At 39.3% G+C, this 24088-nt stretch overlaps 1 long non-coding RNA gene across 2 annotated transcripts in view; it reads right to left on the minus strand.

Moving 5' to 3' along the window:
• LOC105097137 (uncharacterized) overlaps positions 1-24088 on the minus strand; it is a 168611-nt gene that overhangs the window by 111453 nt on the left and 33070 nt on the right. The gene's annotated exons all lie outside the window — the stretch shown is intronic.

The following is a 24088-nucleotide window of genomic DNA, read 5'->3' on the forward strand; positions in this document are numbered from 1 at the left end:
TCGGCTAGCATAGATTGTGATTTTACAGGACTCCTCAGAAATGCCCAGTTTGTTTTGTTCTTTATTTTTTACTATGAGATTCATATAATAAATACTTTAATTTAGGCTTTTTCTATCTTTTTTTCCCCTTGTTAGTCCTAATTTGTTCACGTAATTCGAATTCCTAGCTGTAGTAAGAAAAAGAACTTCCGTTTAATAAGTTATTATTTGTAATAATAACTAGCCAAAGAGACTAAGGTTAAAAATCAGCACTCACCAATCTGCCATACTCCTTTAAGACACATTTAGGTATACATTTGCATATTTTATAAAGTATTAAAATTATGAAATTTGTCCCATCTCTCTATTATTTCTCAGCCAATAAGAATAAACCAATGAGAAAGTTTTGATACTGTACACCTGAAACTAACATAATCTTGTATGTCAGTTATAATTCAATATAAAAACTAAGGATATCTGAATAAACTACATGGACTTTGGTTAGTAATAATTTATCAGTATTGGCTCATTAATTGTGACAAACATACCATATCAATATAAGACGTTAACAATAGGGGAAACTAGGTGTGGGGCTTATAGGAACCCTCTACTATTTTTGCAACTTTTCTGTAAATATAAAACTGTTTTAAAATTAACAGTTTATTTTAAAAGAAGACAAAGTCCACCATTCTGATGAGTTCAGAAACTGGGGGTTGTGATTGCCAGCCTCTGACTACAAAGGATTCCCCTCCTTCCTTCCTTCCCTAGAGAAGCACTGGGTTTTTTATTTGATTATTTATTCTCATATTTGACTTTTAATTCTGAGTCTGTGGTCTGCTTTTCCTACAAGTCAGTTTCTCCATCTATAAACCCAGAGTAATGATAGATGACAGTATGGAGAGACACTTTGAGCAACAATGAAAAAGCAGTCCTATGTTTGGGTGTGTTGACTTGTAAAATGGGTTCTCACCGACCTGTCAAAAGATCTCCAACAGTGACAGGCAAACTGGCTGCCCCTAGTCTTTCTGTGAAAGTCAAAACGGACTTTCTTCTGGATCCTTCCTTCAGAATGTCTCACTAAATTCACTTAAAAAACCCACCCTACTGCACTGGCAATTTCTGAGTCTTCCAAACAATACTGGTATTTCATGAGACAGGCTCACCAGAAAGTTTTGCAGAGCCCTGTCAGGGGATCATAAATCCTCTACGAAGCACAGGACTTTTCATATTGGATGGTGTCAGAAAACGTGAATGAAAAAATCCATCAAATGACAATAAGAAAAAAAAAAAGACAAGAAAAATGTCACACTAGAGCTAAGAACTCTTAAAAAGAGTCTGTTTTTCTGCCTTGATACAGCTTTACATGTGGCTTTATCTTTCATAAAGGAGACAAGCACACAATTAATCAAAGACAGAAATGAAAAGTCACGCTGTCTAGCTTTATTTCATTAGGAAACTTAGCAGGACTGTTTATTTTGGCACTGCTAATATATGTTGAAGAGAATTTGAATAATAAAGGTAAGATCTTCAGGGGACATATGCCTATTTTATAGTGAGGAAGTAAATGCAGTGATCAGGCTCTGGCACCAAGATATGTGTGTGTGTGTGTAATAAAGTAAAGAGCAGTTCTGACATGGTCAGAAACCTACAAATGAACCTGAGATCATACGCAGGGAGCTACACACCCAAGCTTTTGCTGTTGCAGATGTTTACTGTAAAATGGCCTGAAATACATGCAGATGTCAGGAGGAATGAACACCATTTTCACCTAAAAGTCACTGTTTTCCTCTCCAGCATATAAGCGCTTTTTGTGTCTGGGAAATGGCCCTCCTTGTGAGTTTCCGTTACCGGTATAGGCCACCTCCGACCACCCAAGCTGAAACTGCCAGATACTCACTGTCACAGCACCATTTGCAGGTAACATCATAGTCCTCAAGGGTTCGACACACGGGCTGCAGACCTTGAAGCAGGGGATGCAGAGGAGCGGGAACAACAAGTGGATTTTCTCAGCGGCGGCAGCAGTGTCAGCAGCACCCAGCGCTGCAGGACTGGAGCGGCTCAGCGGCAGGGATGGAGGAGCACCCTGTCCAGTGCACAAGGTCTACAGTTCAACGTTCAGGATGCCAGTGACAGTGTCCTCACTGGACCAACTTTGCGATATAATCTTGGATGGCTGGGATCTCGATGAATTAGGCTACCTGATTTCAGCCGAGATACCAGAATCCAGTCCTCTTGGTATTTCTCTGTGTTACTCCATAGTCTCTCAATCAATTTCTTTTCTGTTTAAGTCAAGGTGAGTTGGTTTATCTTACTTGCAACAACATCATAATGGATAAGTGGGTGGCTGCAGGTCAAAGACCCCAGAGAAATAGGGTGGAATCTGAGATTGATTACTTGGCCTGGTTGGGGTAAAAGGCAATAAAAATCCAGCTAGGATTGAAGGCTGGTTGGGGGCAGGGAAACCTCTGACCCTCTCAGAACCTGTAGAGGTGAAGCAATTCATTTCCTTACTGCCCCCGGTCATTGGGAATGAGGCGCCCACTGAGTGGTTGTTGCCACAGGTCAGGGTTTCCCAAGTTCAGCACCACCGACATTCTGGCCGTGATCACTCTCTGTTGCGAGGGCTGTCCTGGGTGTGCATTGTAGGCTAGTTAGCACCCTCCCTGGCCTCTGCCCACAAGATGCCAGTAGTGCCCTCTCCCATACTTGTGACTGCGAAATGTCCCCTCAGGGGCAAAACTGTCCCCAGCTGAGAACCACTGCCACAAAAGAACATGAAAGAGCTGATGTTTTAAAGGACTTTAGGGGTGGATAGCTTAATAAAAGGGGGCAACAATCCATTATTCTTAAATCCTTAATTCAAGGGTTGGAGAGAAAACCAGGGACTCCGTTTGATTTTGCCAAAAGACTCCTTTACCTGTTATAGCTGCCAGGCTATGAGAGCCAAAGGCTGATCTCAAACTCGAGCCTCACTCTGCCACTTGGCTCCCAGCCCAGCAGAGCCAGTGGTGCACAGGGAGCTGCAAATGGGGAGACCACATGGAACTTGCAGCAAGCTTCTTCTGAAAGGACCTGCTGCCCCTGCTGCTGGGGAGGTGCCTACAGACAGCTGTCAGCTGTCAGCCCTTTTTTGGAACTGCCTTAGCTAAAGAGAGTTTGCTCAAGATCATGTCCTTTAATAGGGAAAGTCCACAATCAGCAACTGATAACACAGGGGTCTAGGTGCCTGGCTCTCTCACCTCAAATTTAGGAGAACCCTCAGGGCCATCCCAGCTTTCAAACACTTTGTGGGCTCGGCGGAAGCCTTGTTTAAGATTGTATCACAGCCAGAGGTGAGCTGGTACCCAGGCTCTCTGGAGGAGGAGGGAAAGCCCTGATTTACAGCATTTGCCAATTTCCACGCAAGCTGGCTCCAACACATGACTTGTCACAGCCCCGACCTCTCTCAGCCTCTTTCTGCTTCCTTCCCTTCTTATCTTGGTCATCCCAAGAACATACCCTGATCAAACTCCTGCGCTCCCATTCTGTCTGTCTCAGAGTCTGCTCCCAAGGGAATCCAACCTGGACCAAACGGTGACTCAGAGACTGGTGGGCCCCAAGGAGGGAGAATGAGCTCCCACTGTGGAGAGAAAAGAGTCCACTGTTCAAGTCATGAAGAGCCTTGTTCATCATACAAAGTGGTTTGGTATTTATCTTGTGGGCAGTGTGAGTCAGTGAAGGGTTTTAAATAGGGCACTAACAAGATCTGATACATATTTAGGAAGGTTGTTCCGGAAGCGGAATACAAAACAAACTGGAGTGGCACGAAGCTGTCGCATAGCCCAGTTGGACAGTGACGGTGGGGATGGAGAGGAGATCCTGCAATAAACTGGGAGAATTTGGTGACTAACTGAATGTGATGGTGGGAAAGAGAGAAAGGAGAGTCAAAGACTAAGTTAGGATCACTACTCGTCTGGGAGACTAGTTGGATTACTTCATGGCAGAGAATGTTAGGAGGAGAACATATTTCTAACAGGTTGAAATTAAGTTATACCCACACGGACTATCAAGATGGAAATATTCAGAAGGGATATAGATATATATAGATATAGATGATACTTATAGTCAGACCTTGACTATTCCAAAACAAGGCTATATTAAATACATACATGATAGCAGGACAAAAATAAATAGGTGAAAAAACTGAGGTGAAGAGAATTAAGAGGGAGGTGAGGTTAATACACAAAAAGTAAAAGGCAGACCCTAAACAACAACAAATAGTTCACCAAATCTGCCCTGAACTTCCTAGTGGCAAAGCAGAGGGAAATACAACGAGGCACATGTTTCATTAAGACCCTAAGTTAAAAGCAAGTCAGTGGCTTCAGAGAACCACTCAGTCCTGGATCCTGAGATCCCAGGGGAAACATCTCCCAGGGCTAACCAGCAGTTAGGTATAGAGAAAGGGGGGCTTAGCAGTGAGATGGAGATGGAAATGCGGGAGTTGAGGGCCGTGGGCCGTGGTGATGATTGTAGGCACGAGGAGAGTATGAAACATGAGAAGGAAGAGGACCAAGGACGGAACCTGGGAAAACTGACATTTAAGAGGAAAGCTGGAGAACCAGGGAAAGAGAGCCGAGAAGATTAAGCTCCCCCAAATCCCAGCCATGTGAAAAGCAGATACACTGTTTGGGAGTACTTGCAAGTATGTTTTCTAATTTCATTGTCTACTTCAATGAGAACAGAAAACTTAGTCTTGAAATATACCAACAACAGCCTTCAAATGCTTGCCTGAGGGGGAAAAATGCAGCAATCATTTACCTACCTTTTCAAAGACATGGATAAAGGTCATTGTCAAAACATAACCCCCAATGTAAAGGAATATTAGGTTATACCAATGACGTCATGGTTACTATCATATGACTAAAGTAATATAATTGGCAGTAGCAGAATGTCTATACAAGTTTAATAACAGTTTTTATCTTAACTCTAATTTTAAAGTAAAAATTACGCTTTATGTTCACTTCTAGGATAACTGAGTCTCCAGAAAAGATACATCTTTTTGAAGAATAAGTTTCTCCCAACAGCCTGTCTTAAAAGTATAAAAGTTAGTTCAGTTTTTTTATTGCCTTGTAAATAAATTCCTCTCTATATCCTACCATAACAAAAGAATCAGTATGCTTACCTACGGATTAGCTGATAAGTGAAACAGGTAATCTCTGCCCTGAAGAAATCTGAGAACTGCTAAAGCTCTAAGAGGAAGACTTGAGAGAATCAGGTCAAGAAGTCTTTGCTGGTGCTGCTTTCCTGCAGGGGGCTGGAAGAGGAAATCGCATGAAATGCAAGGAAAAAATGTAAATAGGAATTAAGGAGTTGCCCTAAGTCAAACAATTTCTCATAAATCTTCAACCAATGGAAAATACACTATTTTACATCAGATTTTTTTAAAGAAATAGAAAATAGAAGTTGGCTGTGCATGTTGTATGAGAAAGGAATGACCAGATGCAAAACGGGCAACCATATGAAAAGCCCATTGAAGGGAACTGGGTGATTAATACGCTACAAACAGGCCAGGACAGCATGATTTATCTCCATCTCAGAATGGAAACCTACGATGCAGAAAATGAGGTTAAAATGAAAAATGTAGGAATCCTGACAAACAACAAAATAAAGGATAATCTATGTTTAAAGTCAGGGCATAAATTCAAATGAAGGACCAAAATTCCTCTCGTAAAGAATCCAAGAATCTACTGACAAGTCTCGGCAAGTAAGCTGAGTTGGAATGCTTCCTTAGAGAACTTGGGATTTTTCTGTAGCCCAAGACAAACCAGAGATCTAGAATGAAATGACCCACTACATTTCTTAGTAAGATGATGATGCTTTACTGGTGGCAAAGAAGATTTTACAGAGCGGGACAGGGCAGAGAACGGAAGTCACTTAGATTTTTCTTTGTGTTGCACGTAGAGGAATAATTTTAGGTTCTCAGGGAAAGAATTGCACTCAGATGATGTCACTGCAGAAGTCAAAGACAAGCAGAACCAAACTTGCTATTTGACAAGATTCTAATAATATTATCAGTGATCAAAAGATCCCTTACCAGGTGCCAGACAGAGTGGTAGGTATGCATTCCCCATCTACAGATGAAGGAATGAGGACCACTGTCAAAGGATAAGATTAACATATGGCTCAGACCTCTGATGTCCTAATAAAGAGAGGGCTTCACAATTCTGCAGGATAACTCAGTGGGGGAAACAGTATTTTCCTACATTTAAAAGAAAAATATCTCCTTTTTTCCCCTATTCCCACTTCTCAAGATCAAGGTCCCCCACTTTCTGGGAAGAAGTCACTAAACACTTCATTAGCACATTTTTTTAAATTGAGAGCAGCATCAGGTAGACATTTCATTTCTTAATTGATTGGCTTTATTTTTCATTTTGAACTGTTTGTAATGTAGTATACTACATTACAAAAGTTACTGAAGTATATATACAGAAAGTGCAAACATGAAAAGTGTACAGTTAAACTAATTTTCACAAAATGAGCACAGCTGTGTCAGAAGTTTTCAGATAAAGACATTGAACCTGACCAGATCCCCAGAGGTCAAGGTCTCTGCGTGCCCGTTCCTATAACTAACTTTCCCTCAAGGGTAACAATCATCTTAAACTGTAACTCAAATGAGTTTTGTCTGTTTTTGAACTTCATGTAAACAGAATCACACAAATGTATATGTGATTGTATCGTGCATCACTCATTCAACACTACATTTGTGAGGTTCAGTTATATAGTCATGTGGGTTGTAGTCCGTTCATTCTCATTGCTCTACAGCATTCCACAACTTATTTATCTATCCCACCACTGATAGGTGTTTACTGGTTCTTTTTTTTTTTTTCTTCAATTTTTGACGGAAGGATATTGCTGTGAATACTTCGATGTATCTTTTTGGCAAACTTGGGGATAATTTTAGAATTATTCAGATTTATTGGCTGTATTTTTGAGGACTTTGAATGGAACTTAAAAATACATCATTTCTCTCTTTTCAGTGTGTATTTCTTTATTAGATGACTGGTTAATACTTGTGAACATCCACTCTACATATTTTATGTTAATATTTTCTCTAATAGTATTTCTAGTGATTGCCTCAAGAAATAACAGAGCCTTAACCATCTTGAACATGTTACTTACTACACGTTACAGGAATTCAACAGTAATCGAATAAGATGCCAGTATAAGCTTCTACTGGTGGATGTATGGCAGATCATGTTTGCAACGAATGAAAAGTGATGAATATTTATTTTTCTAAAAAAATCTTCTTAAATGCATTGACAAACTGGCTGGAATAGACTGTAAGGCACACTCAGGTCAAAAACTAAAGGGGAGCATGCAGGGAGGAGGGGACACCAATGCTGCTTCCACCTGAGGGCATGTACTGAGCTGGGGGGCCCGGAGCTTTAATACTCACAGCCTTCTGGGGCTGGGGGAGAGGGGTTGAAACCCAAGGCCTGAACAGAGAGCAGAGCTAGGACCCAAAGGGTACATCTCTCTCTTCTCTCTTCCTTCCCTTCAGTGTGAGTGCTAGTTATGCTTGATTTTGTCCCAGAGGTCCCTTAAGTCACCCTCATTTTAAAAAATGTTTTTCTCTTGCTGTGCTGATTGGATGATTTTCACTGTTCTGTCTTCCAGATCACTCCTCTGTATCATCTAATCTGCTGTTGGTTCCTTCTAGTTTAGTTACCATTTCTGTTATTGTCTTCTTCTGACTGGTTCTCTCTTATAGCTTCTACCTCTGTTGAAGTTCTGTGTCCCCCATTCTTCTTGCCGGTGCAGCAAGCATCTCTATCACCACTACTTTGAACTCTATCAGGTAAGTTACTTATCTCCATTTCATTAGGTCTTTTTTTTCCCCCTCTGGGGTTTACCTTGTTCTTTTGTTTGGAACACAGTCCTTTGTTGCTTCACTTTGTTTGACTTTCTGCATTTGCTTCCATGAATGAAGTGGAGCAGCTACCCCTCCTGGTCTTGAAGGGTTGGCCTTGTGTGGACTGTGTGTGCCAGGCAGCTTTGGCAGGCAGGCTGGAGCCGGCGACCCCAGAGTGTGCCACGCCAGGGCCATTTTGGTGTGAAGGCCGGACCTGGGGCAGGTGTGGATGGGGTGCCCAGGGTGTGTCAAGCCGGGGCCACCTTGAGCAGATGGCTGAAGGTGTGGGCCAAGGGCTTGGGGTGTAGTGGGGCAGCCTTGGCAGGCTGGCCAGATGCCTGGACCAGGATTCCTTCCACGCTATTGAGGTAGAGGGGGATTGCCAAATATGGCGTTTTCTGGAACCTCCTGCCCTGGAGAGAGTTCCAGCAGTTCCCCTCCCATTTGGCAGATCCTCTAGGGTTAAAGTGGCTTTCCCTCAAGGATAGTCTAAGTGCCCTTTAAACTTCGAGGGTTTTTTTTGCTGTTCCCCAGGGCACATGGGCCCCTCAGTGACATCCCTCCCGACTACAGGTCCCGCCCATACTGTGTCTCTGTCTCCCCGACCTGTCTCTGTGTGTCATTTGTTGTGCAGAAGCTGTTCAATTAGCTCTCAGTTCTTCTCCAGGAGAAACTGCTCTAAATGTAGGTTTAGATTCAATGTGTCCATGGAAGGTGAATTCAAGGTCTTCCTATGCTGCCATCTTGGAGGAACTCTTCAAATACTTTTTATTTAAAAAAATTTTTTTGCTAATATATGTATTTTTTTTTATTGAAGTATAGTTGGTTTACAATGTTGTGTTCATTTCTGGTGTACAGCATAGTGATTCAGTTATACATATATTCCTTTTCCTATTCTTTTTCATTATAGGCTATTACAAGATAATAAAATAGATCCCTGTGCTGTACAGTAGACCTTGTTGTTGATCTATTTGATACATAGTAATTAGTATCTACAAATCCTGAACTCCCAATTTATCCTTCCTCCCTCCCCATTCCCTCCTGGTAACCATAAGTTTGTTTTCTATGTCTGTGATTCTGTCTCTGTTTTGTAAATAAGTTCATTTGTGTCATTTTTTTAGATTCCACATATAAGTGATAGCATATGGTATTTTTCTTTTTCCTTCTGGCTTATTTCACTTAGAATGATGATCTCAAGGCCCATCCATGTTGCTGCAAGTGGCATTATTTTTATTCTTTTTTATGTCTGAATTGTATTCCATTGTATACATATTCCACATCTTCTTTATCCAATCATCTGTCGATGGACATTTAGTTGCTTCCATGTCTTGGATTTTGTGAAGAGTGCTGCTATGAATATTGGTGTTGGTTTGCCAATATTTTATTTATTTATGATCTTGATATCTATGCTCATGACTATAAAGGACCTATAATTTTTCCTATTTGTATTATCATTTTCTAGTTTTGATATCAAGGTTATACCAGCCTCATAAAATGGACTGAGAAACATTCCCTCTATCCATCAGTGTTTCAAAATCTGCAGAGAGAGAGAGAAATAGAGACAAAGAGAGAGAGACAGAGACAGAGAAGGAAATCAAGTGCCAGATGATTTTAGGGTGGATGCTAAAAATCAGAGGGCAATAGATAATCCCAATATTATACAAACTACTCAAATACTTTTTAGAATGAAGTGGATAGGAAGGGGAAAAAAGTATGTATACTGATTACTAAAACATATAGCAAATCATTTTACTGGTATTAAACACCCCAAACAGCCCTCTCACCCCTGCACTCTCCTTAAGTTCAAAACAGCCTCTTCCTAGGATCCCAACACTAACAAGCAATGTCATGTTCAATTTCTGGTCTCAGTTTCCCTGCCATCCCCTGAGAATGCCTGTCACTCCCTTCAGAGCAGGGACTTCATTATATTTACTTACTGTGCATGATCCCAGCAGAGTACTCGGCCCGTGGGTCATACTCAGCAAACTGCAGCTCCTGCCTTGCTCACTGGCTCACGGTAAGCCTTCAAGGCGATGCAAATAAAAGCTTTCTAAACTGCACGTGTAATTGCACCAGATCCTCTGCCCCAGGTAGAAAGCGGGAAGTTCTCATCTTTTGAAGGAGGCTTCTCTGAGTGGAGGAGGAGGCTCCTTCCCTTGCTCACTCCACTGCCATGAGCCAATGGAGTGTTTCTTCGCTTACTAGTCGGGCCTCCCCAGCATGGGGTGGAGAGGCTAGAGCCAAAGGAGGACAAAGCCTTGGCTTGCTGCCAGCCCCACCATGGCTGTCCCTGCGGGGGCACGTTGCTCAGAGCACATTTTAGCATAAACTTGGTCACTTCAGTTAATTCCGAAGGGGCACGGTGTGAGCTCTTGGGAGGGAGCCACATCGTGTCTAAAGGGCACAAAATAATGGGGATTTTTTTCTGTGTGGCCTCACCCAATTTAAGTTATCTTCTCAAGTAGCTCAAACACTAAATGGAAATACTCGACCTCTCTCCTCTCTGGGCTTTTGACAAAGCAAAAGGAGTTGGAGAGCGGTTTTATTGGTTTGTTTGTTTTTGTTTTAATTTCTGCTCCTTTTCCCTTTCCATAGTCAAGATAAAACAAAATAATGGATGATGATGCTTCATCGGGGCATGAAATAATTTCAGTTAAATTTGAGATTGGTGTTTAACATTCCAGTTTGTCACTGTAAATTGATTTCTCTGAGCAGATCAAGAAACAAAAGAGGTTTTTGGAATGCATGCTAAAGGATCTGAATACTGAATAACCAGCCACCATGGGTGGGTAAGAAAAGCCACAATTGAGAGATGGCCTACACAGCCTGTTTTTTAGCTGTTTAGAGGAATTTTCCTGACATTTCCTTTTTCTGGTAGATGTGTGTTTTTCTACTTGGTATAAGAGGGATTAATTCAAGCATTTCATACCTAGGACCCGCTGAAAGGCAGTTTTACATGTGAATAGATTTAAGTGGCCAGGGCCACTTCTTTCCTTCCCGCAACTGTGCCAGATCCACTTCCCACACCCTCCTGTTGTGACTCTGGCCAAGTTCTCCCATCCTTCTTAGAGCACAAGTGTACAATTTAGTCAACCTGAGGCCACAGGAACCAATAATGCATCTTTATAGCTCAGAAATGTTATTATAGCTTCCAGAAAGGACCTCTCCACCCTAGTCCAAAAGATCAAATTTATTCTTTAAACTAATAAGCCCAATTCATCAGAAGAATCATGCACCATATGTGTTTTATAAAATTTGCCTAGCTATAGGAGGTATTTTATAGAGAACGTGTCATAGGGCTATATACATGTTGACAAGTTCTGGTTTGTTGTTGTTGTTGTTGAATAGGGAATTAGTGTTTCTTGAAAAATTGGAGGGAAGGGCACCACTCTTACCACCCCTTCCAACCATTTTTGTTCTCTGGGTCTCCTTTGTCAGCTCAGTACTGGTAGAAAATCGCTACTCGCTGTCTATACACACGGCAACCAGATATGACCCATTCATGTGGTGCCTTTGAGATGCAGGGGCCCTAGGAGCCTCTCAAGTTAAGATCAGTTGCTTTGATTCCCATTTCCACTGTGGATTGGTTCATTTGTGTTCACTTCCCTCAATCATCCATTTTGGTTAATGAACAGGTCACACAATGAGGAAATTCTTATGGCGTGAAATGGTGTGTGAATGTGTGTGTTATTTGGGTAATTTAGAAAAAGCAAATTTGAAAATAAACCAGCAAGAACCTGGAATTGATGTCCTGTAACTAGGTTTCCTGTTGTGTTAAACAGCTATTATTATGATCACATACCTGTTGGTGGCCAACTGAATTCAAAAGCAAAACATGCATAACACAAACTAATACAGCCCTTTCCCAGATTCCGGAGAACAGCTTGTGGTGGCTCTGTTCATCAAAGGAAGCTCTCCTCTGTTGCAAGAATGGCTGGCTCATTCTGCTGATGACCTCGTATTAATGTGCCAGAAACAAAGCAACGACGTGGGGATAATTTCTACAAAACTCGATGTTTCATCCAAATGTAATTAAAGCAGCCAAGAATTTTTGCCCTTGTTACTGTGAAATAACTCAGAGCCAGAGGTTGAGTTATTCAGAGCTAATCTTTCATCCACATGTGAAGAAAGGTGTCAGTTGATTTTCCTTCCTTTCTGCATAATAGTTTCTGAGAGAGCCGGAAATAAGCCTTTAGTTTTTTTTAGTTTGAAGGGTTTTTTAGTGAGGATCAGAGTATGGGATCTGCCAGATTAGCGATTAATTTGGGGATGCCAGGTACTCAAGGGAGTTGATCACTCACTGTGCAAATTTTCTAAGGAAATGGTTATTAGATACATATCCCACAGATACTGACTTTAAAGCAGCAGTGTGGCAGGTCAGAAGCTATAAACACAGCCTTGCCTTTATCTGTTCTTCAGGAAGCTGTAAAGGATTGTAGTAAATATACACAGGAGGGCATCAGAATGATTCAAAGTTGTAACACTGCCTCCATCACTATAGGTTATAACGGGAACTGAAGCTAATTGCTGGAGACTGCTCTATGCGTCAATGCCCCACCAGCAATGAGGGGCAAAGACACCTACCAACCTCATTGAGAAATTGAACAAGGTCATTTAAGTAAAACTCCAGGCACAAAGTTAAGTACTCAACAAACGATAACCATTCTTACTAGCTGCTTAACTATTAACTCAATATAATAATTATGCTTTAGGTGATAATGAAGATTATGCACCAAATCAGAGAAACTGGTTTGAAAAAAAAAAACTTTCTCTTATGTGAATTAGTGTTAATTCAAAGTGTCAACATACTAATTTTCTCCATAATTCACACTGCCTTATTCATATATACTTAGTAGATATTTTTAAAAAAAATACCACAGTGCATCTGAGACGACTCATGTACAGGAAGCTTTCTAAATGCATACTGATTTGACTACAGCAAGCTGACTCAGAAGTGGCAAAACAACTCAGTGTTTGGATACAGAACATGATTTCTATTTTAAATATCTAAATCCTTTAGACCTCAGTTTCTTCTTTTTTTTTTTTTTTTCCTCTTAATGGAGGCACTGGGGATTGAACACAGGACCTCGAGCACACCAAGCATGCACTCTACCACTGAGCTATACCCCACACCCCATTGACCTCAGTTTCTTTACCCACTAGGGCTTGAGATGGAGGGAACAGGGAAGGGCAATCCTTCCCTTCCTGCTTCTCCACTAAGTGGTGGCACCGAATTAAAAGAAGAATCTTTCAGACACCAAAATACGCGCATTTAACTACTGTGCTATAACTGCTTCTCAAGTTAGGGAGAAAGACAGGGCTGTACCAGGAGTTCCCAACCAGCAACACTCAGAGAAACAGGTGGTACAGGGGCAAAACATGTGGCCTCTTGGAACCCACTGCCAACATTGGAATCCAGCTCTGCCACACGAGCTATAAAACCTTGGGGAAATGACTTAATCTCCCTGAGCCTGAGCTTCCCTTATTTAGAAAGTGAAGATGGAAACAATATTTGCACATAAATTCATAGGAGGATTAAATACCTTAATACATGCAATCTGCTTAGAGCAGGGCCTTCTTGATTATCAGCAGTTGCTACCTGTTATTCACGTTGATGGACATACGGGGAACATGCCAAGGTTTGGGGTTTTTCTTCATTTGTTGTTGAGTCTGCAGGATGTTGCCTCATTTACAACACAGTTTTTACTCTGTCCGACAGAGCGGGGGATGTACCTTTTATCCCTTACGCACTGACTACTTGAAACACTGCTCATATATGGTTTTTTTTTTTCTATTTCATAGGGATTTTCAGGAATTGAAGGAGATATTTCCAAATCAAGTTACTCCTTCGTGAGAACTAAAAGTGTTAAGTTATTTATCTTTGTGGCAATAGTTCCAAAATCACTAAGCTTTAAAAAGTGGGTTATCAGAACTGCATTATAAACTGCTAAGAACTATAAAATTATAAGGTGAACTCTTACTCAAGGAAATTGGATCTTATCATGGAGCCTAGTTTAAAGTCAACATTGTTTAAAAATTGAAGTATAGTTGATGTACAATGTTGTGTTAGTTTCTGGTGTACAGCATTGTGATTCAGTCATACATATGTATATAGTCTTTTTCATATTCTTTTGTATTGTTTGTATCTGCTAATCCCAAACTCCTAATTTATCCCTCCCACCTCCTTTCCCCTTTGGTAACCGTAAGTTTGTTTTTATTTCTGTGAGTCTATTTCTGTTTTGTACATAAGTTCATTTGTGTCATTTTTTTAGATTTCACATACAAGTGATATCATATGATATTTGCCTGTCTACTTCACTTAGTATGATAATCTCTACCCATGTTGCTGCAATAGAATATTTCACTTTTTATGACTGAGTAGTACTCCATTGTATATATACCACATTGTCCTTATCCAATCATCTGTCAATGGACATTTAGGTTGCTTCCATGTCTTGGCTATTGTAAATAGTGCTTCTAAGAACACTGAGATGTGTAAATCTTTTCAAATTAGCATTTTCTCCAGATACGTGCCCAGGAGTAGGATTGCTGGATCATATGGTAAGTCTATTTTCAGTTTTTAAGGAATCTCCATTAAAGTCAGCATTTAAGGCAAAAATTAAACATAGTTAAAATGACACCTGAACATCTCTTAGAGCACAGGGACAGTTCTGTTTGTCAGTAAATCCACTATCGTTACTTCTTCCTCCAGCTGTGGAACAGGTCACATTTCTTCTGCTGAACATCAGATGAAGAAACTGGCTTGTATTTAAGCCAGTTTTGTATGAAAAACATGAACAACATAAACCAAGCACCATATTTATACTATCTCATTTACTACTCACGGTGACTTATGAAGTATTAGTACGTACTCCTTTTTCACCTGAGGAGGACTGAGGCCAAGCAAAGTCACTGACTTGCCCATGGCCACCAGCAGGTGGACTGTGGAGCAGAATTCTGATCTCAATTCACCAAAGCCCCTAATTTCCCTCTACATGTTCCCTCTGCCTAGAATCACTTGTGCTATGACATTGAAGGATACAAATTGTCCTCTACTCTGCTCAAGCAAGACTGCCTAGCCTCTATTAGAGGAAAGGTTGAGTTTAGAGCTTCTCGAATTGAATGCAGAGATGTTGGAGGAAGTCCAAAGACCAAGGGAACTGTTGGAAAGAAGTCCCAGGAGAAATGCAGTTTAAGAGTGGAAAGATTTAAAGAGGGATAGAAAGGACATTACTGACTCTGCTGGGTTTTAGAGCCATGAATAAGTTATGCTTAGAAACAGAGGAAGAATCAGCCTGGCTGTCTGGGTGGCTTGGCTGCAGCTCTCCTTGAAGAAGGAGGCTGGATGGGGGCCTCCTGAGAGTCCTTTCTATCTTGTGGTTCTAGGAATCCACCCTGGACAGCACTAATAAATGCAGCAAAGACGGCGAGTTACAGAGACCGCTCAGCTGATTCCTGGAATTCTTCTCTAAAGGGGGACCAGACATTACTGTCTTCTTACTTAATGATGGGGAAATGAGCCCAGACACTCACTTCTCAGGAAAAAATGACAGCTCAACTGGCACTTTGGCTAGACAAATGGCCCCAAAGGCACTGGCTTGACATATCAGTGTCCCATGCAGGGCTCCATGGACATCAGTGAGAGTGTCCATGCCTCCCCCACCCCTGCCCCCAGAGGAAGTGCACAGGGCCCAGGGGGTAGAGAGGTAATTAGGGTGTAATCAGAGGAATGCTCCTGAAGGCTGCCACACTATACCTGTGGCCCCAGACCAGCCCTTCCCTCTGTATAAACAGACCTGTGAAACAGACCAATTGCTGGTCCACAATAAAGTTGGATCCTTTCTTGTGGTCTTGTTCTTTCTAAAGGGTTCTTTTCCTTTTAATTGCTTCCTTTCTGATTATACATATAATATAGTTAATATAAAAAAAGGAAAAAAACAGAAAATTGTTTAAAGTAAGATAATATAAAGAAGATTATATATTTGCTATGCACTATTTTTTCCTTATAAAACTCAGATATACAATGGTCTGTGATATGGATAATAGTAACAATAATGATGAAATCGCTTATGTGCCAGATGCCGCGCTAAAGGCTTAATCTGCACCATCTTGCTTAATGAAAGCAATCCTGGACAGGAATTATCTGACACTTCCTCCAGGTCTAATCCAGTATGACACTCTTAAAGAATCAGGCATTTTCTCTTCCCTTAAAAAAAAAAAAAAAAAAAAAACTAAAAAAAAAAATCTAATGATACTAGAACACCAAAATCAGCTAGATTACTTTATCATCTTAATTATAGCCTCAGAGGTATGGCTAATATTAAAACCTAGTAAGAACTTACAAAAATTAACATCAATGATAGGCGTGTAGATTCTTAAGGGCCCTCTGGCTCTGCTAATCTGAAAATTCAACAGTGGCTCACCACACTTAATCACCAGGCCAGTGGGAGAATTACCAGTCTAATTTCAGAACTGATCAGAATTTGTGCTTCAGCCGCACTTAATATTTTGACGACCTTCTGTAAAGGTCTACTACTCTTTTTAGTTCTGCAATTTTCAGTCTTGTAACCATTTAAGATGATGCTGACACAAAGCTTCTACCATGCTTTATGAAGATAGAAATAAAAAGACCAGCATATCTAAACAATAAACTTTTCACCTACAATTTCTTAATAGAATTGTATCTAGAATGTAGTATAATACTGAAAAATAATCAATAAAAATTGTAAAGTCCTTACAGAGAAAGTCACATTTCTATCCTCTTATTTTCACTTTAGGTGATTTATATTTCTATTTTTCAGCAACTTACCATTCTCTGCTAATTCTCTACTAAGCCTATTTGTGCCCAGAACTGTGCCTAGCACCTGGTGGTATTTTATAGATATTTGTTCAATGAATGAAATTTGCAACTGATGAAGTGATTTGAGGAGCCCAGAGAGAAATGGGCAACTCTGGTCTCTGCCCCATACCATGAACCAAGCCAAGAAAACCCCAGTCTTTCCCTGGTCCCATAAATGGCAGAGTCATCACACTCATTTAGTTCCTGGCCTCAAAGATTGGCTGTGGTTGAGTTTCTGTCATGGAGCAGAGTGAAGCCTCTTCACAAATGATGACTTGGACCTCAAATGCTGACCTTCGGATTTTTTCTAGGAGCCTCTCTGACACGAAGTAGAGACGTAGCTGTTAGATAACAGTTAACTCTCCATCCAATTTCCTGAGAGAGGACAACTGCTTACAGGGCCCAGACATTAACGTTTGTGTTCCAGTTACAGCCACTCACGCAACACCCTCTTTACAGGATGTACAGAAGAATACTCTCTTTGAAAGGTTACATTATAAAAAGAGTTTAATTGTACACTTGAATGTATTTGAATTGCATCTTTGGCAAGTAAACATTTAAATAAATTTCTTTATTATTGTTTATTCTCCATTTGTGGTCTACTTCATATATTGATTACTGTCAATTTCCCATGTCAATTTACTTTATAATTAATTTTTTATTGAGATATAATTGACTACAGTTAATTTTTTACTTGATTAGGTGGAATGGGAGTATTTCACACTGAGTTCTTGCTCATTTGTTCCCCTATCAGTGTTTGTCTTTTTATAATCAGCTCCATAATGATATCATCTAGATCTAAGTATAATTTTTATATCAATCAGTTTTATTTACCATTTGAAAAGTAACTGTTATGTAGCTACATACTGAATTTCTTGAGTTTAGGTCTTGATCAGAACAAAATTTACATAAAAACAATGATGCCGTACTTTTGCTGATGTAAAAATTTAGGTGTTATTGTTTCCAAAACATTCAATACTCTATCCTAACCTAAATCTTTTGCCTTTTACACTATATAAGGATATATAGTGGGATGAGGACTAAAACTTTGCCATTGCCTGGGCCTCACTGGGACAGGCAGAAGTCTATGGTTCATTTTTCAGGAAATATCTCAAGATGTATGTTCAGAAGCAGTGAAATTCTAAACTAACCAGAGGCTCTCCTAACCAGTGTTCACTAAACTCATAAGAATTTTTAATGCTTCAGAGATCCCCTAATCTTCTCCAAGCAGGTATTCCTGCTGTTAAACAGAGACTAAGGGCTTCTGGGTGGATAAAAGTGCAGCCTTCTTCCCTAAGATGTGACCTTCACCTAAAAGCTGGAAGCTCTCAAATCTCTCAAGGGACTGACTCTGGGAGCATGTTCAAATGGAGATGGCTCACAAAGCTTTGTGAAAGCAAAGGGAAAAAGCCAAAAACAAACTAAAGAACAACCTAGACACAGGATACAGCACTTGTTTCAGACAGCGACAGAGATGACTGAGGTTTTTCCTGAATGCTGAGGGAGACCTAGTCAAGACAGGCACTCTGCAGGAGTGCATCTCAAAAGGTTTTCTGTTCTCCTGCCAAATCCTCAGCCCCCATCTTGCTGCCCTAAGGCCTGCTGGGATCCTATCCACCTAAAAACATTGGCACTCTTTTGGCACTTTCAATTCTGAAAGCAGCTCTGACAGCCTTGATTCTGACATGTGCACAGAGAAGAGAAGCTCAAAGACTTTCTATGAGAAAATCTCAGGAAAAGTAAGGAGGTGGAGTTTAAACAACTCTGAAGAAGTGCTTGACGTAAAGCTGTGTAATGGATTTGGTATTTAAATGGGAGGAATGTTCAGCTTCTGAGACAAAATAACAATAAGAAAAAAAGGGAAAATGAAAAAGGATAGCTGGAGAGTGAGAGCAAAAGAGTTAGGAATACATTTAACCAAGAAAGTACAACATTTGTACACTGAAAACTACAAAACATTGCTGAAAGAAATTCATGAAGACTTAAATAAATGAAAACTATTTCATGTTCATGTACTGAAAGACTCAACCTTGTTCATATGGCAGTAATACCCAAAGTGATGTACAGCTCCATTATAATCTCAATCAAAATCCCAATGACCTTTTTTGTAGAAATGGAAAAGATGATCAGAAAATTCAAATGGAATTTCAGTGGAGCCTAAATAGCCAAAACTATCTTGAAAAGGAAAAACAAAACTGGAAGACTTACACTTCCTGATTTCAAAACTTACCTGAAGAGAAAGTTATTAATAATCACACAGTGTGTGGTACCGATGTAAAAGTTCAATGGAATAGAATTTAAAATCCAGAAATTTTGACAAAGGTGCCAAAACTACTCAATGGAAAAAAAAATTAACTCTTCAACGAATAATGCTGGGATAACTGGATATCTACATGCAAAAGAATGAAGTTGGACTCCTATCTCACAATACATGCAAAAATTTATTCAAAATGGATCAACAATGTAAACACAAGAGGTAAATCCATAATGTTCTGGGAAGAAAACATATGAGTAAATCCTTATAACCTTGGATCTGGCAATGGATTCTTAGATACTGCCGAAAAGCATAAGCATCAAAGGAAAAAAATAGATAAATTGGATTTCATCAAAATTAAAAACTTCTGTGCATCAAAGAACATTATCAAAAAAGTAAAAAGACAACCCAAAAAATGGGAGAAATTTTTGAAAATCACATATCTGAAACCCAGAATATATAAAGAACCCTTATAACTCAACAAGAAAAAAGACAAACAACCCAATTTAAAAATAAGTTAAGGACTTGTAGACATTCCTCCAAAGAAGATATACAAATTGCCAAAAAACACAAGAAAAGCATGTTCAGTATCATTAATCACTGGGAAATGCAATCAAAACAACAAGATACCACATCATACCTGTTAAGATAGCTATAATTAAAAAAAACAAACAAACAAACAAGAAATAACCACTGTTGTCAAAAATGTAGGGAAACAAGAATCCTCATACTTTGCTGGTAGGAATGTAAAATGATACAGCTGCTATAGAAAACAGTTTGGTACTTACTCAAAAAGTTAATCATAGAATTACCATATGACCCAGCAATTCCTCTACTAGGTATAGACCCCAAAGAACTGAAAACATATTCAAACAAAAACTTATACTCTTAATGTTCATCACAGCACTATTCACAATATTCAAGAGGTCGAAATTATCTAAATTTTCAACTGCTGAGTGGATAAAAAAAGTGTGGCATATCCATTCAATAGAGCATTATTCAGCCATAAAAAGGAATGAAGTACTGATACATGCCATACCATGAATTAACCTCAAAGACATTATGCAAAGTGAAATAAACTAGACATACAAGGTTACACAGTGTATGAATTCATTTATATGAAATATCCAGAATAGGTAAATCTATACAGAATAAATCAGATTAGTGGTCATTGGGGGCTGGGAGAAGGGAGAATTGGGGAGTGACTGCTTTATGAGTGCAGGGTACCCATACCCATTTCTTTTGGGATTATGAAGATATTTTGGAATTTGACAAGATAGTGGCTGTATAACATTGTGAATGTACTAAATGCTACTGAATTATACACTTTACAATGAGTAATTTTATGTTATGGGTGTTTAACCTCAATTTTTAAAAGTATGGTGGGACAGTGATGTAGAATATGCTGCAGCCTTTGACAATGATTTTGTAAATGTACATTTGCTGGCGGATATTTTCACAATCTTAAGTAATACACCATATTATAAATTAAATTTTCAAAATTAAAAAATTATGAATAAAAAAGCAAAAGAGGATGAGGAAACAAAAGAGCAAAGAAAACTGAGAGAGGGAACAAGAGCTGGGAAAAACGAGAGAGGGAGAGAAAAGGAGGAAGAGGATGAGAAAAAGGAGAAAAGAAATAGGAAAGCTAGAGAAAAATTTTAAAGTCACATGATATCGAGTGTCAGTAGGGCCTGTGCACAAAGGAGCTCTCTCCTACACAGCTGGTAGGAGTGTATGCAGCACAGCCACTTGGGAGAACACTTAGTCAGTCATTAATAAAATTTAAATGGACATAGGTGGTAATGTTCAGCATGGCAACTATAGTTAATGATACAGTACTGTATGTTTGAAAGTTGGTGAGAGAGTAGATCTTAAAAGTTCTCATCAAAAGAAAACAAAATTCTGTAACTATGTAAGGAGACAGATGTTAACTAGACTTATTGTGGTGATTGTTTTACAATACATACAAATATAAAATCATTATGTTGCATACTTGAAACTAATAGACTGTGGTATGTCAATTACACCTCAATACAAAAGTAAAATAAAAAAACAAAATAGACATACTCAGAGTTCCACTTCCAGTATCTAATCTACTTTAGGGAGATCATCACCTATGTGTCCAAAGGAACCATGCATTCAGCATTTGCTTATAATATCAGAATATTAGAAACAACATAAATAGTTAAGGGGATGAAAACATTGTGATACTAATAATATGACAATATTATGCAGTACTTTTAAAGAATGATTATATACATATGCATTTCAAATGTAATTATATATTCATATTTTTATATATATGAAAAAAGAAACAAGCTCCAAGTTATTTTTTTGGTCTGAAAAAGAGTTGACAAACGTAGTTTGATGCCATACAGTACACACTAGTATATGATATTATATTAATGTATTACTTGTACAATTAAAAATTTTAGATTAATAAAAAGAAAGTAAAGGATATACAAAAAGAGAATTGTGGAGAATTATACAGGGATTAAAAAAATGAAAGAAGCATAGAAAAAAGAGGGAAGGAAAGAAGGAAGAATAAGAGGAAGGCAGGAATAAAGGAAGATGGGGGGTGGTTAACAAGCCAGGCTGGATTCCTACCTGGAAGTAGGGGCAATCAGCAAGCACGTACATAAACCTCAAGGGTTGAGGCTTGAGGAGGAGCTAGCTGATATCAAAAGAAAAGAAAAAGGAAGAGCCTGGAAGCCTCAAATTAAAGCTCTCCCAAGACAAGTAGATTAAATGAGACCTGGTTTCGTACTTAACTGCTCCTAGTTCTTTACCCTAAGTATTGCTCACACTGCAGTTGCAACTTGAGTTATGCAAGCTGAGTTGACTGTTACTTTGTCCAGCCACAGAGGTTTTGGCAAGAGAAGATCCCAAAGGCCCTGCAGGGATGAAGCCTGCAGATCTCAGACACATAGTCTATGAAGCAGAAATGCAGCTGTAAGTCCCATGGAGCCTAGACCTGTGGCTGATCTTGGGGCACCATTTCATTATAGTTTTTGTCTCGTGGAGACTCTGCAATGAAGATCGAGGCAAGAATATGTATGTGAAGGGATAAGGAAGAAAAAAATCAGAATGCAACAGGGCAGCAATAGTCAACACAAAGTTTATCAAAGAAGGGATGACACTAAATGTACTAATATGTTGAATATCTGAACAACGCATAAAAGTTGTATTAGTTACTACAAACTTCATGGCTTAAAATAACACACAATGATTATCTCATAATTTTGCTGGGTCCGGAGTCCAGGCATGGCTTAACTAGGTCCTCTGTTTAGAGTTTCACAAAGCCAAAATTAAGGTGCCCTTTGGCCCACATTCTCATCTGGAGGCTTGACTGGGGAAGAATATTTCCAAGGTCACTTAGATGGTTGACAGAATTTACTTCCTTGTGCTTGCAGAACCCCAAGGGCCCTGGTTTCTTGCTGGCTGTTGGCTGTTGGCTAATTTCAGCTCCTGGAGGCCACCTACAGCTCCTTGCCACGTGGACTTCCCCAGCATGGCCACTTACTTCATCAAGCCAGAAAGGACAGTCTCTAGAGAGAGTCTGCTAGCAAGACCGAATCTTTTATAATGTAATGTAGTCACAGGAATGACATCCATCATCTGTGCTGCATTTATTGTTTATAAGAAAGTCACAGGTTCTAAATGCACTCAAGGGGCGGGAATCCCACAGAGGCATTTATGCCAGAATGTACTGGGCATCATGAGGCCACCTTAGAATCTTTCACACAAGCATGTCTCTGTGGCTTCTGAGGTTTTTAATGAAAAACAACCATGAATATAATTCTTTTAAAAATTGTAACTTACAACACTAAATAAGAAGTAAAATCTAAACCCAGAGTACATCTGACTTCAAAGCTTCTGATCTTCTCAACTAGACAGCTGCATGTAAATCTATGAAGTCAGAACACTCCCTCACACCATACGCAAACATAAACTCAAAATGGCTTCAAGACTTAAACATAACACAAGACACTATAAATCTCCTAGAAGAAAACATAGGCAAAACATTATCTGACATAAATCTTAGCAATGTTCTTTTAGGGCAGTCTACCCAGGCAATAGGAGTAAGAGCAAAAATAAACAAACAGGACCTAATTAAACTTATAAGCTTTTGCACAGCAAAAATCATAAGCAAAACAAAACGACAACCTACAGAATGGGAGAAAATATTTGCAAATGATGCGACTGACAAAGGTTTAATTTCCAGAATATATAAACAGCTTATACAACTTAATAACAGAAAAAACAAACAACCCAATCCAAAAACAAGCAGAAGCCCTAAACAAGCGATACTCCAATGAAGACATACAATGGCCAATAGGCACATGAAAAAATGCTCAATATCGCTAATGGTCAGAGAAATACAAATCAAAACTACATGAGGTATCACCTCACACCAGTCAGAATGGCCATCATTCAAAAGTCCACAAACAATAAATGCTGAAGAGGGTGTGGAGAAAAGGGAACTCTCCTACACTGTTGGTGGGAACGTAGTTTGGTACAGCCATTATGGAAAACAGTTTGAAGATTACTCAAAAAACTAAAAATAGACTTACTACATGATCCAACAATCCCACTCCTGAGCATATATCTGGAGGGAACTCTAATTTGAAAAGACACATGCACCCCAGTGTTCATAGCAGCACTATTTACAATAGCCAAGACATAGAAACAACCTAAATGTCCATCAACAGATGACTGGATAAAGAAGTTGTGGTATATTTATACAATTGAATACTACTCAGTCATAAAAAATAATAAAATAATGCCATTTGCAGCAACATGAATGGAACTGGAGACCGTCATTCTAAGTGAAGAAAGCCAGAAAGAGAAAGAAAAATACCATATGATATCACTCATATGTGGAATCTAAAAAGAAAAAAAAAAAGATACTAATGAACTTATCTACAAAACAGAAACACTCACAGACATAGCAAACAAATTTATAGTTGCAGGGAGGGACGAACTGGGATTTCGAGATTTGTAATATTAACTACTATATATAAAATAGGTTAAAAAACAAATTTCTTCTGTACAACACAGGGAACTATATCCAATATCTTGTAGTAACCTATAATGAAAAAGAATATGAAAAGGAATATAT

The sequence above is a fragment of the Camelus dromedarius genome, chromosome 6, assembly GCF_036321535.1.
Source record: "Camelus dromedarius isolate mCamDro1 chromosome 6, mCamDro1.pat, whole genome shotgun sequence".
In the NCBI taxonomy this organism is placed as follows: domain Eukaryota; kingdom Metazoa; phylum Chordata; class Mammalia; order Artiodactyla; family Camelidae; genus Camelus; species Camelus dromedarius.